The 6,000-nt window shown below is 45.7% G+C and overlaps 1 protein-coding gene across 1 annotated transcript in view; it reads right to left on the bottom strand.

Annotated features, from left to right (window-relative positions):
• The window catches only part of GREM2 (gremlin 2, DAN family BMP antagonist), a 38,540-nt gene extending 34,697 nt beyond the window's left edge, over positions 1 to 3,843 (bottom strand). The window contains exon 1 of the mRNA XM_033144345.1: positions 3,553 to 3,843. The gene's annotated coding sequence lies outside the window, so the exon portion shown is untranslated. The remainder of the gene's footprint in view (positions 1 to 3,552) is intronic.
• Positions 3,844 to 6,000: the final 2,157 nt, after the last annotated feature.

Here is a 6,000-nt window from a genome sequence, read left to right on the forward strand (position 1 = left end):
CGCTCAAAGAAATGTGCAGTGGCATGAGAGGCAGCATTTGAGGACGGCAGCACATGTCTGCAATTGATGTCTGATGGACTGTGTCAAGTGCTGGCTGCCTCTCTGCCTGTTCACTCATTCAGTGCCATTTCCCAGTGGCACTGCCTGCCACACATCGGGAAAAGGAGACTATAAAATGATGCATGGCCTGGGGAAAGTGGAGAGACACAAAAGCTCTTCTCCCCTCTGCCGTCACACTACAACTTGTGGACGTTTCAGAGAAGATGCAAGAAGGTGCTTCCAAATCTATGGAACTCGCCCCTGCAGGAGGCAGTGATTGCCACCAACTTGGATGGTGTGAAAAGTCGATGAGACAATTCATGGAGAATAAGGCTATGCTCTGCCTCCACAGCTGGAGGCAGTAATATTTCTGAATACCAGTTGCTAAACTGCAGTAGGGGAAAATGCTCTTGGGCTCAGGCTTCCCTGAGCTTACAGGCCACTGTGGGAACATTAGGATGCTGGACTAATGGGATTATTGGCCTGATCCTGCAGGATCTTCTTGCATTCTTAGATGAAACAGCGACAGACAACCCAGCCCAGCCCAGCAACAAGCAAGCATTGGCAGCTTCAGTTCAGGAGGATAAAAGCAAGGGGGGTGGCGTGGACCCCAGCACCCACCTCCTGACGTGATCACCTCCCTTTGCCTAATGGTAGGGCCAGCTCTGAATTGATCCAGACATGTTTGTGTGTGGGGGAGCCATTCTGTACCCACTGGGAAAAGACGAGTGATGGGTTTGATAAGGAGGGACTATAGAGGTAAGCAGGACTGATTTGTGTAGACTTTGTGTTCTCTACATGATATTGAGCCAGAGGCTTGCTCCTAATCTTCACTGCGTAGATATGTGGAAATTAAGGTCAGACATCAGTTTACAATAATATGATAACTGGGCTGTCTTTGTAAGTCATATTCACTTCCCCTGCCATGGTGATTAATTTAGTGTTAATCTGTGGTATAAGAAGGCTGTAAGTAAATAAATTGCAATTTACACACACCCTTATTTTTTTTAGTGCGGTGCATTTGTAAAAACCAGTTAAGTGCCATGCAGATTATTAATAGATAAATATCCTATCTCAGCAGCTAAAACCAAATCCACCTTTTCCAAGCAGAGTCAAAGGTTTTCTCATCGCTTCTGCATGCTTACAGAATGGCTGAGGTTGCTCTTCTGAACCCATTCATTCCAGATTTGTAAGGAACCTGACACAGGAACAAGGACCATGCAACATTTTATTATCTTATTTCACACTGTTCAACTATGTGACCTAAACAAATTTGTTCATCAGATTCCACAACCCTAAGTAACATTTCCCAACTTCGGCAGTGTTTTCTCCCCTGCAGCAATAGACTAAGAGTCTTGTGGCACCTTAAAAACTAGCATATTTATTATGGCATAAAAATAAGCTTATGCTGTAATAAACACAGGAAGCTGCCTTACACAGAGTCAGACCATTTGTCCATCCGGTTCAATGTTGTCTACTCTGACTGGCAGCAGCTCTCTAGGGTTTCAGACATGAGCCTTTCACATGATTATGAGCACAGAATGTTATGTCAGAAACATATTGGTTTCATTTGTTTAAATCTGGTGACAAATGCCGCTCTGGCATCTAATTGATATTGCCACTCTCGGAGCCAGGTGTAACTTCTTGTTCTATCAAGACACCATTAAGTTCCAATATGTTCGTTGTCCCCAGTTTGTCCCATTGATTTCAGCAGGTATTGGATGTAACTACCTTTATCTGGACTGGGGCCAATTGCTTGTAAAACAAATTTATTGTCCATTGAAATCATTAACATTTTATTCCAACTATCTGGGTCTATGATCAGGGTTGGCATGTTACATGCCATAATCACTTACTTATTCACAGTAATTCTCAATGAATGTAAGAGGGCAACACCAAGTGTATATGTGCAAGATTGCAACCTCACGGGGAAGTACTTCTTGTGCAAAACGCATGAGCGTCCTTAGGATCAAAAACATTTAAGGTTTTGAGTGCACAAGCTATAACTGGTCTTGGGATAGGTCTGGACATTTTCTGATCAATTTTCAACAAGGTGTGATAATCTTTTTATTCTACCTAATGATTGGGCAGCAAAAGAGCACAGACAGACAAATATATACACAGACGTTAAAAGAAAATAAGCCTTGCTTGCTTTTTCAGTCCGCACACTGCATACCAGAACAATGATTTAGACAATATTTATTTCCTAACCTTATTCTACAGTAAAGAAAATTAATCCAGCAAGGCAGCACAGTGCCTGCATTGTATTTGTGTTGGTGGGAAGTCAAGAACCTGAACTGATGTTAGATTTCATAGTGAATTAGCATGCAGTAGCACTGATGTGGTCTGATATGCTAAGTGCTAATTAAGGCACAGCAAGTGGATCTTGCACCTGTTGCTATTTTATTCAGAAGGCATTGTTTGGATTCCTGCAGATTTACATCAAAAACCATTTTCTATAGTGATTGGGGCTGGCTGGGACTCAGGTTCAACTTACAGCATTCAAGAGGCTTTTAAAGTGAGTGCTTTTCAACTCTGCAGTCCTTTTCGCCCCTCTTTAAGAACTTTGCCCTCTCGAAAATAAAGAAAAGTCTCGCCTGTTATAAGCTATTAATTTTGTCCTCGAAAATCCCCTAAAGAAAGTTATATAACCACTTGCACAACCCTGCACTAAAAATAAAAGCGACTGCAATTTTGAAAAGATAGGCGGCACCAAGGTTTATTCAGGTATTACACGAATGCAAAAATTGTTGATTCAGGTTTTAAAGTGGGGGGGGGGGAACCTGGGATAGAGAAGCACTTCTATTATGATGATGCACCTCTTCAAAATATCTAAAATTATACTGTATATTTTCAAAGTACATGGTTAAAAATGGTGCCATGTGTTCTTTGAGCTAATTTGGGTGTGAGGTTCTATAATCAACTTCTATCTCACCCCCCATCCTGGTGCTGCCTTCACCCCCGCCCAGGAGTCAAATCCACCACGAGAATTTGCTTTTCCCCGGCAGGGAGAGCAGCGCCCTAAAACATCCCTCAAGACAAACCTCAGGTGTAAAAATCGTGGTCCCTTAGAGCTACAGGACTCGGCACGAACTAGGCTGCTGAGAGCAGGAGGACCCATGAAAACTGGCTTGGTTTTTTTGTCTAAAACCAGCAGGATGCTGGGAGACTGGATTTTCCCAAAGACTGAGGTTCACATCGTAGGTGATGCCTTAAAGAGAGGTGTTGTATTTTCATAATACGTTTTATCACAAATAAAGGAGGATTGGTTCCATGTACAGATCGCTCACCCAGGTAAAAAATAGCTGGAGAGGAATTTCCCCATTGAAAAAAGAGAAAAGAATAGAAGTGGAAAATTCCAAAGGTTATAATAATAAACCCACACGCACATTCTTACATATAACCTCGCTTATCCAAGACACCCCACGCCCTATTTCAATGCATCTGAAGGTAGTGGGCCAAAACACAGGCACACATACAATAAATATTTGAACCCCAGCTAGGATGGAGTACCTGTCTGTTGCTGGAACAGCTGTCGCCTGCTCTCTCTGTCCGGGGTTTTAGAGGTATATATTCCAGGGCAGTGGCTTTAGCAAGTGGGCTCTGCCAAGGTCGCTGCTCCGATGCCCATAGGGAAGTCTGCTGCGGAAGAGCTTCGTGCGCCTCGCTTTGCCAGGAGCTGGAGCTGCCTTGCCTGGAGAGACCCACTGGAGGAGAGAGGCTTTGCACTGACTCCTCTCAGTCACCGCATGGGGATATTATCAAAGTCTAAGCTTGCTATTGGCTCCGATCACCAAACAAATCACACTCGCCTCCCGCTTCAAACCGCTCCCCCCTCCCTCTGCCGCCGCCGCCGCCGCCGCCCCCTTAGGCTCAAGGCTGGCTACTCACTCTCTCTCCTTCCCCGGGCGTTTCAAACGCAGCAAACGGGGGGGGGGGTGTCAGGAGCTTATTTCCGCGCATTTGCAACCTTGCATGCAGCAGGTCCAAGATGAACGGTCACAAACAGGCTTTCTAAACTTGGCTGCAAACCCTTGGGCAAGGGGTGGTTTCAAAGAATCGCTTAATCGCTTTCCTTCGAAGGAAGGGGTGTGGGGGCAAGGGAACTTTAAGGGTCCAAAGTGGTAGCTACACAAAAGAATCGGGATATTTAATATGGGAAACTAGAAATGGAATTTGCAGGGCATCTTCTTCATGAGCCTAATTTGTGCAGTTGGTCTTATTTCAGCCATGGCCCATGGGCATATTATTTCAGCCACGGGCATATTATTTATCTTGATAGTCCCATGGACTGCAAGAAGATCAAACCTATCCATTCTTAAAGAAATCAGCTCTGAGTGCTCACTAGAAGGACAGATCCTGAAGTTGAGGCTCCAGTACTTTGGCCACCTCATGAGAAGAGAAGACTCCCTGGAAAAGACCCTGATGTTGGGAAAGATGGAGGGCACAAGGAGAAGGGGACGACAGAGGATGAGATGGTTGGACAGTGTTCTCGAAGCTACTAACATGAGTTTGGCCAAACTGCGAGAGGCAGTGAAGGATAGGCGTGCCTGGCGTGCTCTGGTCCATGGGGTCACGAAGAGTCGGACACGACTGAACGACAACAAATAAATAAAAATACTTAAACAACTGACCAATCCAGTCACGGACAGCTTGGTTTGCCCACCCCCCAACAAAAGTCCTGCCCCCACAACATAAATCCTGGCTACACCCATGTCTTGTTCTTTGAGCGGCCTCCACACCCTCTCGCAGGTTCAGGCCCCAGCATCTCCCAGCTGGGAGAGACCTGGCCTGCAATCCTGGGGACTGTCAGCCAGGATGCACCAAGGGTCTGAACTTTGGATAAGTCTCTTCTATCCGCACCACAACAGAACAGTCCACTAAGCATCTTTGGGTCTCAGTGGGCTGTGCCCCACCCCAAATATTTTTGTAAATATTTTGTGTGCTTCTGCAAGCCTGCTGATACCTCTCTCTCTCTCTGTGTGGTGCTGTTTTGGCTGGCTAAGGATATCCACTCCTGAACATAAGAAATAAAAGGAATCATGCAATTTTGTATCCACAAGATACACCCTGAAAGAACCAGGCTAGTCTACTCTGAAGGGTCCAAGGCAGGCCATGTGGCATAGAAAGTTGTCCTTCAAAAGAGGGAAATACCGCAGGGTTGCGGGGAGCTGAAGAACAACAACCGGCATCTTCCTCCGAAGGTAGTTCACTCCTTTCGCCTAATGGTAGGGCCATCCCTGCATCTCACTCATATTTCAGTGAAGTAGGTCTTCCTACTTGAATAAATATTCCTTAGCCACAGAGTTGCCTTGCATGAGCTTCTAAGACAAATTTGAAGGTTTCCACTCGGCAAAACATCAGAGGCATTCCAAGGGAAGCAATACAGTAAAAGCAGTGTCATGTTTCAAGGATAACCACAGAGCAACCAGCACAAGTAGGATTGAAGGGTTGGATGGATGGATTGATTAATACTCTTAATCTCAGGGTCATGGGTTTAAGCCCTGCATTGGGCGAAAGATTCCTGCATTGCAGGGGGTTGGACTAGATTACCCTTGTGGTCCCTTCCAACTCTACAATTCTATGATATCCTGCCTTTTGCCCAGTGGAGGCTCCAGGGGGGTTATTCAGATGTTCTCTGAATGCAAATCCCCAATGCATGTGGGGGAAGCGGGACCATGGCTACTGGTTGTACCCATTCACACACCCCGCATAGGCAAGTGCACCTCCAGCCACACTCGGCATGCAGCATTATTAAGAATGTGTCTTATGTTCTTGGCAGCTCTTCCTTATAATTAGGAAGCCTGGTTGGCTCAGGATCCTGACAATGAGGAAGAGCTCTCTCTGTGTGTACATCTGCACATGCACTGGGCCCTTTCTCATTAATAGTGTCTGCATAGCTTCTGTGGAGGGTTAGCAGAGCATGGCACAGATCCCCTGCCCTCTCGGTGAGCATGTGAG

The sequence above is a fragment of the Lacerta agilis genome, chromosome 3 (assembly GCF_009819535.1).
Source record: "Lacerta agilis isolate rLacAgi1 chromosome 3, rLacAgi1.pri, whole genome shotgun sequence".
Classification (NCBI taxonomy): Eukaryota; Metazoa; Chordata; class Lepidosauria; order Squamata; family Lacertidae; genus Lacerta; species Lacerta agilis.